Genomic DNA, 12,518 nt, shown 5'->3' with positions numbered 1-12,518 from the left:
TCCAAAATAAATATAGTATATCCCTTCCTCTCTCCAGCAGCCTAGAACAGGCTGAGTGTATTTCCCTCCATTTCTCCCCCAGACTGACATCTTGGATTACAGCACAGAAGGGTCGACAGTGCCTTCTGGTGGAGTACTGTATACTAGGTCAGTTGGACTCCACACCTCATGGTGAACACACTGGATGGAACTACTGCCTGTGACAACTCAAAGTTTAAATAAACACTGCATGCAAAATACCATCTTACATCCATCCTATCCAAGAGCCCAGCACAGGAGCCAAGTCCTTTTTCCACCAATTACAAGGAAGTGATGTCAGTCGGAAGACATAGGTTAGTGGTGGTAGCCCAAGTGACCTTTTTTCCCGCCATTTTCTTAGGTTAGTGGAGCTGGGGGAGGGGAGGGAAGGATGTTAGGTTACTGTACATAGCCCAATTGACCTATTTTCCACCCAAAATTAGAACTTCCCACCATTACGTCATTGCGACATTGCCATATCTATCGCCTCCATCTTGGATCCGCCATCTTCAATAAATCTGGCAACAATGCAACCTGGGGTGGTGTCATTGTTGTTCCACTACTAATATCAACAAGGCACAGGGCCAATTACTTTGTATGGCAGTTACTAAACATCTCTGGCAATGCAGAGAATTGCAACTAGTTCTGTGTATAATGAAAGATTACACAGCAGGTATCGTCGTCCAGTGTAACGCACTGAATTCTATTAGTCAAATATTGGTTGAGCCCCTCACACATTCGTGAAGATACTCAATATGGTCGTGTTCTTGGTTAATAGGGGACAATGTGGTAGATTGTGGAGTGCCATTCGGAAGAGCAGGACGAAATTGTCCTACTGTCCAGCTGTGTCTGTCTTAACAAGACAATGTGTATGAAAGCATCTCGTGTTGCAACTGTGTATGGATACCCATTGGGGAACTCGCAGCTATTTATGAGAAATCTAGATTCATTTTTCGATTACTGGTCAGGCTAGAAGAACTGGATAACTATTGTGGTGTACAATGTAGATTTCTTAGAAGATCAGAGAGAAACACTGCACCAGCAGTATTTAGTAATGAATGTTCCAAATGTACACAACAATCTTGCAAGATTATCTTTTACAACATTTGTATGGACGGTGTCCAAAACTTCAAAAATTACATTTACTAATCTCTTAATGGGCTATTGTCTATCATGGAAACGGGTAAAGAATAAACAATGTAACATTATAGAACCCAGAGACATGTCAATATGAAACAGAGGGACTGTTTAATATTACAAGGATTCAAGGTTTCTTTTTAAGAATAAGATGCAAAAGGGAGATCGAGATAATAAGATGTCAAAGGGAGACCGAAATGAGATCTTTATGGAATGACATTGTGTTAATAGCTGTCTTCCCAGAAATTCCCTTAATTTGTAGATAACTAAAGGAATTAAAATATAAATGAGATAAAGGAATATGTGTAGCTGGTAGATTAAGAAAAAAACTTTCATTACCTGCACTCTTCAAATGTACTACAATAAAGAAATACTATTAAAAGATCCCATTAATATGCAAACGGTAACACAACTCAGTAATGTTGTTAATACAATTATAACAACAGTGGAGTGTAGTTAAGTGAGAGACAGGACAACCAGCCTGTGCAGAAAGAGTCATTCATCAATTGACTGTACTGTGACAGGAAATAATTGAGGACGTAGATTACAAGTGCAACGGGAATTCCACTGTTAAATACAGAGGAGAGAGTGGATAGGTGGGAAGAATACATTGAAAGCCTCTATGAGGGGGAAGATTTGTCTTACGTGATAGAAGAAGAAACAGGATTCGATTTAGAAGAGATAGGGGATTCAGTATTAGAATCAGAATTTAAAAGAGCTTTGGAGGACTTAAGATCAAATAACGCAAAAGGTATAGATAACATTCCATCAGAATTTCTAAAATCATTAGGGGAAGTGGCAATAAAACGACCAATCGTATTGGCGTGTAGAATGTATGAGTCTGGCGACATACCATCTGACTTTTGGAAAAGCGGCATCCACACAATTCCGAAGACGGCAAGTGCGAGAATTACCGCACAATCAGCTTAACAGCTCTTGCATCCAAGTAGCGTACAAGAATAATATAGAGAAGAATGGAAAAGAAAATTGACGATGCGCTAGATGACCATCAGTTTGGCTTTAGCAAAGGTAAAGGCACGAGAGAGGCAGTTCTGACGTTGCGGTTAATAATGGAAGGAAGACTAAATAAAAATCAAGACACATTTATAGGATTTGTTGACCTGGAAAAAGCATTCCACAATGTAAAATGATGCAAAATGTTCGAAATTGTGAGAAAAGTGGGTGTAAGCTATAGGGAGATCCGATTCATACACAAATGTACGCCAGTCAAGAGGGAATAATAAGAGTGGACGACCAAGAACTAAGTGCTCGGATTCAAAAGAGTGTAAGACAAGGATGTAGCATTTCGCCCTTACTGTTCAATCTGTAAATCGAAGAAGCAATGATGGAGATAACAGAAAGGCTCATGAGTGTAAGTAAAGTTCAAGGTAAAAGGATATCAATGTACGATTCGCTGATGACATTGCTATCCTTAGTGAAAATGATGAAGAATTACATGATCTGCTGAACTGAATCAACAGCCTAATGATTACAGAGTATGGGCTGAGAGTAAATCGAAGAAAGACGAAGGTAATGAGAAGTAGTAGAAATGAGAACAGTGAGAAAGTTAACATCGGGATTGATGGTCATGAAGTAGATGAAGTTAAGGAATTCTGCTACCTAGGCAGTAAAATAACCAATGATGGACGGAGCAAGCAGGACACCAGAAGCAGACTAGCGTGGCAAAAAGGGTATTCCTGGCCAAAAGAAGTCTACTAATATCAAATATCGGCCCTAATTTGAGGAAGAAATTTCTGAGAATGTACGTCTGGAGTACAGCATTGTATGGTAGTGAAACATGAACTGTGAGAAAACTGGAACAGAAGAGAATCGAAGCATATGAGATGTGGTGCTACAGACGAATGTTGAAAATTAGGTGGACTGATAAGGTAAGGAATGAGGAGGTTTTGCGCAGAATCGGAGAGGAAACAAATATGTTGAAAACACTGACAAGGAGAAGGGCCAGGATGATAGGACAAAAAATGACTCTAAGCACTATGGGACTTAACATCTGAGGTCATCAGTCCCCTAAAACTTAGAACTACTTAAACCTAACTAACCTAAGGACGTCATACACATCCATGCCAGAGGCAGGATTCGAACCTGCGACCGTAGCGGTCCCGCGGTGCCAGACTGAAGCGCGTAGAACCGCTTGGCCACACCGGCCGGCGATGATAGGACATCTGTTGAGACATGATGGAACGACTTCCATGGTACTAGAGGGAGTTGTAGAGGACAAAAACTGTAGAGGAAGCCAGAGATTGGAATACATCCAGCAATTAATTGGGGACGTAGGTTGCAAGTGCTACTCTGAGATGAAGAGGTTAGCACAGGAGAAGAAGTCGTGGCGGGTCGCATTAATGACTCAAAAAATAAGAAAACGTAAACAATGAACAAATTTCATCTACAGTGCATTTACTTACTCCACAAGCTACTTGACATTGTGTGGTGGACAGTATTTCTGACGCCCCCCCCCCCCCTACTGCTTTCTATACGCGGACAGCGTGTGGGTAAGAATGATGATCGGTAAGCCTGTACATTAGCTCTAATTTCTCTAATTTTCCCTTTGCAGTCATTTCGTGAAACGTATAGGGGAGGACGTGATATGTTGTCTGACTCTTCCTGGAAAGTGCCCTCTTGGTATTTCAATAATAAACCTTTCCGTGATGCACAATGCCTCTCTTGTAGCGTCTGCCACCGGAGTTCGTTGAGAATTTTTGTAACGTTTTTGCGCCAACTACACGATCTCGTGCGAAACGCGCCCCTATTTCTTGGATGTTCTCTGTGTCTTCTGTCCGTCCTACCTCACTGGTTACATCTTGGTTGTTAGATTCTGTCACTATGTAACAACTCATTACATAATTGTCATTGCCAGTGTCCTAGGACGTTTCTAGTACATGGGTTTCAGTACATGAGAACTTTGCTAGTGGTATTGTTATGGTAAGGTGCCTGAACACCAATAACGACTCATTACTGGAAATATCAGCAACAATTAGAGACACAAGTAATAAAGAAATTTCGAGTGATTTAATGTCACTGCAACGGTGTCCACTACAGTCGCTACAACCTTGTCTGCTGAGTGCTTTCCTTGTCTACAGGTGAAGGGCTGTTGGTTTTATCGAGATCGCTTCTGATTGCATACCAACCACATCTCAAAACTGGCAGCCTGTTGGTCTCATTTCAGGTGAGTGGACACTGGGCTATGGTTGGGAAGGATCAGTCTCTCATATGTGGTAAGTTTCTTAAAGTAAAAAGTAGACTTGGTGTGTAGTAAGAGCGTATTTGTCTCTGAATGCTAATTGTTTAATGTGGAATATCTGTGTTTTTTTAAAAATATCACACTATGGAAACTGATGAATGTGGAATATTGATGTATTTGTTAAAATCGTACTGTGCTAATTGTTTAATGTGGGATATTTGTTAAAATATTGTACTGTGCTAATATTGTAATGTTGGATGTCGGTGTATTTGTTAAAATGTTGCACTGTATGAATTGTTTGATTGCGATATCTGTGTATTTCTTAAAATATTACACTGTGCTCATTTTTTTAATGTGGGATGTAGGTGTACTTGTCAAAATCTCGCACTATGCTGATTGTTAACACGGAATATCAGTGTATTTCTTAAAATATCACGTTGTGCAATCGTTAAACATCTAAAGTTTGTATTTATATGAGTCTGCTGTTGACGATCTTGAAAAGTGGGAGAAAATGTGAGAAATATGTAACTAACTACTACAAAGTTGTAAATAGAAATCGGAGGTGGTTATATGTTGTTGGAGTTGTTAAGGAAAATACCGAACACTCTCCTGTGGATTCTACTACTTATGATAAGAAACTCAAAGGTGACCATTTTTGATCATTAATTGTGGTAATTGATACGATATTTGCCAAAATTTTTAATTCGGATAACGCTCTATCACACAGTTCGCCTAAAGGAGTGGGGGAGGAAACCTTAAGTGCAGCTTGTTATTCTGTCCCGAAGTGATGGCGTATCTCTGATGGAGTTTCATGATTATCCTTTCGCTGTAATGTACAGACCTGAAATGATGAGCTTCATATAACTGAAATACTTAGAGAAGGGTGAGCAGAGGGTGGAAGAGGAGGGGAGGTGTATCTTGGTTTTCCCGTTATTTTCAAGTCATCCTGTTGACCTAGATCAACTGGGAAAGCATGATCTTGATTTTGGTTTTAAAACAGTCACAGTGGATCGACCACCTTCATTTCCTTCCCATTTTTTGACATAAAATTGGCCTGCAGACATGAGAGGTGGAAGGGTCGGTTATCTTGACGTACTTACTATGAATTTAGAACACACAGTTGCCCTAGAGATGTGGCTGCGGTATCAGGTTACATAATAACATCGTTTCTTAGGACTGCACTGATAATTCTCCACTACTAATGTTGTCATCTGTAATGTAATTTTTCCTGCTATGTGATGGCATACTCATACTGGAATATGAAGGAATGTTCAGGCCACTCTTGCAAATGACACTCATTGGGGTGGTGTATTTACTATATACTTAGTCAGTGCTGCATTGAAGCCTTATGTATTGATATTTCATCCAGCTCTTACAACCAGGTGTACACAATGTTGTTAAACCGATTTTTCTTGGGTAGGAGGAGTGAGGAAGCCGGAGCTGAAGTCATTTATTAGTGGTTACTTTTATTGAGATTTCTTTTAGTCATTGCTGATGGATGATGGGCATGCCCATACAGGGACGTAGTGTACTTACTCTGGTTCCTGCTGGCTGCCGAAACAATGCTGTGCGATATCTGCCTTTGGCCAAATGGGTGAGTCCCATGAGTGATATAGTAGAACTGTATAGTTCTGTCTCACCTATTATGACGGTCACCAACGAGTTTTATCCCCTACTTGTAGCTTACGTTAGAATTCAAATGTGAGCAATTTATCGATAGCATTCTTTGTCAAGCCTATTATATCTCTGATTTTGTTGCTGCTTCGGTAGACTGGCTTGATGCCCACTCAGCTTTATCTGCTTGTTCACTGGCAGCCTACACTTGTCGTAAGAGGACGACTGTCGTGATGATAGAAAGCAGACACACAATAGGTAATGTTTCCAACGCGTAGGATAGTGCTCCTACTAGTCAACGCATGACAAGAGGTGGGAGATAGCGAACTATTGATCTAGCAGCAGGCACTGCCCTAGCTAGTCTAGTCGAATTGCATCTGGGAGTGAAGGATGGTGGGAAAAAAAAGTTATTTAAGTACTGCTTGAAATTGTAAGTAAGGCAATAATGGAAAACGTGAAGTAATAAAATGATGTACTACGTTACCAGCTTGAAAACTTGCCACGATATTCGGTTCAGTATAAAGAGTAGCACACAGCCACGCCATTTACTATTATGTGGGAGCATTGAACTGCATGCAGCGTCACCTCGTGGCAGTCATGTCCGACTTACTTTGGCAACTTAAAAGTCTAATCCATGTGCTGCTTCACAACGACGTAGTACTCTTACAATGCGAACTGTAGCTCTAGGTATCATGTCAAATACCTTAGGTGTCCGCACTCCTTTATTTTTCCATTTTGCCCTTTACTGTGTATCCCACATTTTTCAACACAATTGTATATTACGATGTTTCTAGGGCGTGTCTCCTGTAGATGGGAAGCAGTCATTAAATATATGCCATCTTCATGCCATCCACCATTTGTTAGTCAATACTCGTGATGGTTGCAGCCTCCTGATCTATGGTCTGTTTTGTTCTGTCTGTTGGTTTCAGGATCTAATAAGAAGTGTCTTATTACATTATTTAGCTACCAGCCTTTAATCAACTAATTTAACTACCTTTATTTATGTCCCTTCTTCTATCTGATTGCAATAGTTCCACAGCTACAATTTCATAGATATAAGAGAATTGAGTATGGGCGTGTATATTAGTTGAGTATGTTCAAATAACGTGTGCTATATGTTAAGCGCATAAGCTCCCAATTTTACGATTTTTGTGTTTGTATATATTCTTAAATTTTTATAGTTTTCTATTTTTTATACCTTTTAGTTTTGACGCTCTCATCCACAGCTTCACTCTTGATTTTTGTATTAAATTAGTGAGCTATATCATGATAACAGACATGATCTGTATTTTTTGTTGCATATGATATCAAACGAAAATGCCGCGGAAAGAATGACATATGCAGTTACATTATTTATCATTTAATTTGTTGTTATTACACCCTCTCTCGCCTCATATAAGCTGCCTGTTTTACATGCAACCCACTGTTCATCCAAGGGACATGTAAAATTAGCTGTGACGATTGAAAACACTAATATAAGCTTGAGGCATTTAAAAGTGAACTAAAAAATGTTTAGAGCTCATATAAATGGACGTTTTTATGCATAAGAAACATGGATTTCTTCGTTTTTATTTGAAACATTAATAATAAAGAGGTAAAATTACGAACATTATGAACATTTTAAACATTCAAAGCACAATGTGCATTACCGATCTTAAAGTCACTAAATGGTCAGTTCCGGCCCTGGGAAAGATCACTTGCTGTTGAAAGAGATAGAGTTGGGCGTTGGGGAGGGTAGGAGGGTGGCGATATCAGAGTGGAGGACTGATGCTTAGTATCGATGGCGTATGAGTGATGTTGGGAGACAAGAGTGGAGGAATAGCTGAAGACATCTGTGAGGCCATAATTTGAAGTTGAAAAAGGGAGTAGGGAAAGACGACAGGAAGGGGAAAAGGAGTACAGAAAAATGGGGAGGTAGGGATAAGGTAGCCATTACATGACGGAATGAGTGGAGTGGATTTACAGTTGGTTGGATGAGTAAGTGTCATGATGATGGCCTGGGAGGGGAAGACGGTTGAAATCTCGTTGGAAGAGAATGTGGAGGGCTCATAGGTGTAGCGTTGTTAGTATGTGTCGGTAAATGCGCGTCAGTTTATTAGGATTGTAAATTAGAGGTTAAAGACACGATTATAGGGGTCAAGTTTGTGCATGATGTAGGGGATCCCCCTACCATCACTGTACGATGTTTCAAACTAGCTGTGTGTTTGCTACCATGGAACCCTTAACTGATATCCCAGTTAGGGGACAGAATCACAATATTACGCAAATCACAACCAAGTGGGCTTATACGGAATCTGCACAAGGTGTGTAACACATTCATATAATGGCGCTAATATAAATCCTGCATGGAGTGATCGAAGTTCCTCTCCACAAATTGTGACAGGGCTGTTTAACAGAGAAATACTGTTCTAAAAAATTACGATGACATTTATTTTCTTTAAATGCAGCACAAAATTGATCACGAATTTGTGTAAGGAATAATCATGTATGTCCACCTTGCCACGGTTCGCCCCCCCCCCCCCCTCCCCCCGTAGGAGGTTTGAGTCCTCCCTCGGGCATGGGTCTGCGTGTTCTCCGTAGCGTAAGTTAGTTTACGTTAGATTAAGAAGGGCGTAAGCCTAGGGACCGATTACCTCAGCAGTTTGGTCCCCTAGGCACTTTTCACAAATTTCCAAAATTTTGTGGATGATGTAGGTTTTCCGGAAATGTTCAGTGTGAGTGAGGAGATGGTAAAGGATAGGCGTGAGAGTAAGAGGCTGTGGAAAGCGAGGCGTGGTGCATGACGTTCGAGGATCTGGAGGCAGTTATCCGTACAACGTTTGCATAGGACAGCATGGGACAAATGGAGGATTTGTAGGTAAGAGGTCAGTGGAAGTGTGCTATCGCCAAGTTCGGGTAGTCAGTAGTTTTAGTCTATCGTGGGATATCTGTTGGATGGTTATACTCTGACTGAAACTGCTTTGTGATTGCCGTTTCAGCAACTCGAGTGGCAGGGAACGGCTATCATCAAACTGCAGTTGTTTCTGGAGTTCCACCTGCTCGCTGTGTTGGCTGTTTCGAAGGTATTTGCGGCACCTTGTGAATCGTGGCTGACTGATCACCGGCAACACTGACCACACCAGTGCAGTCTGTCAGTCGCAATGTAATTTTCTTCACAGTTTAGTAGGTAAGGTTTCCATGTTAGTTGCCATCGATGGTTAGTGCAAGACACTTTAGTGTATTAGTGAACTGCATAGACGGTCGTAAATGGTAAGGTAGAAACCATCGAGGTGGCTAAACGTACTGAGGCAGATTTGGAGGGATCATAGTGTCGTGTTTGCCTGGCGCCAGTCTCAGCGTTTGTAGCATTTAATAAAGTCCTAAGCTGTCTCCGTATTAGCCAGTGGCATGTGAGTGTATCCTGGTCATAAGTCTGTAGGAATGAGTGGTATAAGCAACGGGACTCTTGGAGAAGGAGTCAGACTAGAGGGGCGGGATCGGGGATGGGAGAGTGTGGCAACGAGGACATATGGGCTTGGTAGGGGTGCAGGCGGATCTAGCGTCTCAAAAGGTCTGCTGAAGGAAGGACATGGCATGAGGGGATATCCTCATGTTGGTGGAAGGTTAGGGTGGATCCCAGTCTGAATATATATAGATTCCTGCTAGGCATTCCAGTTGGTATGGGAGTAGTCTTTGATAAGTTTTGGAAGAAGATTGGGATTAGATGTATGGGAAAATGTTCTTAAATTTGAGATGGTGAGGAGAACAGGTAGGTGATCATTTCCGGTTGGATAGAGGAATTCTACAGTGAGGGGTTCAAGAAGGTTGGAAGATGCAATGACGAAATGTGGGGTGGTGTTGTTTTTAGAATTGTTGTGCTGTGCAATGGGGAAAAATTCGCCTTGGAAGAAGTCTGTAAAATGAAGGCAATGTTGGAATTCTGTAGGGGATCTACTATGGATGTTGCGATCAGGGAACTAATAATGGTGGAAAAGGTATGGTCGATGTGGTGAGGAAATCATAGGGGATGGGGTGATTAGGTCAAGTGGAGATGGTGTAATCCAGTCAACTAAAGAAAAATTGGTTGAAAAAACGTGTGTAGTCCCAAATTTTTGTGTAGTGGTAGAAGGTCGTGTGATGACAACATATTAACCTCGGCTTATATCATAAATGTTTCCCTGAACGTATTTAAACTACATTAAATTTACTGCAAAGGAAGGTGTGTTTCATCTTTTCTCTAGAACTAATAATTACCGCGTTGTTGGGGACGGAAAATTGCAGATTGTCAAAAATAGTGATTTAATGGTATAAAATTAATGTTCATTGTTAAATGAAGTGGGTTAAGAATTAGTATTCAATGTGTGCACAACAGCTAAGTGCAGCAGTACAGTATTAATGCATAGATTGTGTACTAGGTTTGTACCAGGATGTAAAGGGAGGGGTGGAGGTTAGAGGCGTGAGAGAAGGTAAATCGCCTGATTGTGGTCATATATTTGCCTCCTTCATAGGTCTACAAAATGAACGGCGAGGACGCATATCCCCATTCTCTCTAACGCACTACATCACAAGAAGCAACGTCATGGTATTTATTTCACGATGTTATATAGACCACTCGCAGCTGGCCTTATGAATAACTGACGATGCAGAGCGCACACATGCCTGGGGTTTGTATTTTCCACAAAGTGCGTTAGCACTACGTGGAATACAGATATGAATTACTAATGATACTAAAGCTAGAGACGCATGTGGGCATAATCTACATAAATCCCTGCACGCTCTTCTACAGTGCTAAGTGGAAACTGATTCTCCATCCTTTGAGCATTCTTCTTGGAAAGGCAACTTCTGTTCGCTTTTCATTTTACAGAAATTCTATACCTGCCAGTATTTCCTGTCCAGTTCGCCCACGTTAGTGGACAAAGTAACTTCAGTTAGCTTGTGTTAATACGGTGGTATTATGTAAGCTCATCAGTTTGAGCTGTCAACTGTATGCCACGCTGAAGAGCTTTCCCCTTTGTAACATACTGTCCGAGTGTGTAATCAAATGTTCAAATACGTGTGAATTCCTAAGGGACGAACTGCTGAGGTCATCGATCCCTAGACCTACACACTACTTAAAGTGACTTATGCTAAGAACAACACACACACCCATGCGCAAGGGAGGACTCGAACCTCAGCCGGGAGGGGCCGCGGAATCAGTGACATGGCGCCTCTAACCGCGCGGCCACTCCGCGCGGCAGTGTGTAATCGAAAGAGTCGATTACATCGTCTTCACTACCAATGGCAGCTTGAGGGTATCAAATGCGTCATCCCAGTCTCAGCACTTCGAGTATTTGAAGAGGTCCAGATGCTTAAATGGGCCGAAGCAGGTCAGGTAGATGTTATAGAACTTAAGATATTTTAACACAAGTCAAGCAGTGCATTACAGCAGATTAGATTCGAACATGATCAGACCTATTCCATCAGCTATACTGATATCCACATTGCAAGATGTACTCTGGATGGCTTCATTTAATGCAGCCCGCTCTACAAGTGTCAGCAATTTCTTAATGGATAAGATTCATGCACTCTACCAATAACATATTTAGTGGTATGAGAAGTGCAGTAACTTTCTTGTCATTCGTTAATCTAACACCAAGTGACTACGTCACAATCACATGGTTTTACCCTATGACAGACAACAGCAAGATGCCCCATTTCCCAATCCTATGCCTTTCCCAGCAGCACTATGTTACCGATGTAAACTGAAGGTGGGGGGGGGGGGGGGGGGGGGATAGGCAGGAAAAGAAAGGGAAGCAATTATTGATTCAGCTGCAACGGAACTTTATGTGGGGACAGTGGCGACAAGTGAAAATGTGTACCAGACTTGGTCTCGAAAGCAGGATCACCTGCTTGCTAGGCAGCTGCATTAAACACTGTGACATCCAGCCAGAGTATTTGTGACAACTGCGCAGACTTTCTCGGTATGCCTCCCAGCCGACCCATACTTCTACAGAGCGCATCTATCCACAATCCCCATCCATGTCTTCAACGCTCGCTACTTTGAGATTCCTGCAGGAGATCGAACGTAACTGTGGGTCTGCGCTGAAGCTGGTGTATTCATGGACCATCAAGTACTCACTTAATAAGCGAAACAACTCCATTATATAAACACGAGCTCAGGGAAGTCATTTTGTCTACTTACATAACAGACCTAGCCAGCATATGCTGTAATACAGGACGCTGTGCTGTCGTGCTGTGATGAGACGTTGGGGAGTAGGCTGTGTGGGTTAGAGATGGAGAGGGTTTAAACGAGGGAGTCGATATGGGTGAAACCGAAGTCAACTTGGTGTCAAGAGGAGGTGGACTAGATATTCAGATGGAATACGGAGTGAGCAGCAAGGGAAATTCGTTCCAATGTATGCAGTCACTGGGAGGGGTGGAAATTTTGCAGAATAATGGTGAGGAATCTGATATCTTCGCCAGAGGGAGATGGATAGAGGGAATTAGCAGAATGGTAAAACCAATTGATGGGTCGAATGGCTATGGTTAATTCTGTCTTATTTGAGGGGGGTTTGGCTTTGCATTTCATGGA

This window comes from Schistocerca americana, chromosome 1, assembly GCF_021461395.2.
Source record: "Schistocerca americana isolate TAMUIC-IGC-003095 chromosome 1, iqSchAmer2.1, whole genome shotgun sequence".
Taxonomy (NCBI): Eukaryota; Metazoa; Arthropoda; class Insecta; order Orthoptera; family Acrididae; genus Schistocerca; species Schistocerca americana.
The sequence above is the reverse complement of the archived record's forward strand: the minus strand, read 5'-3'. Positions refer to the sequence as shown.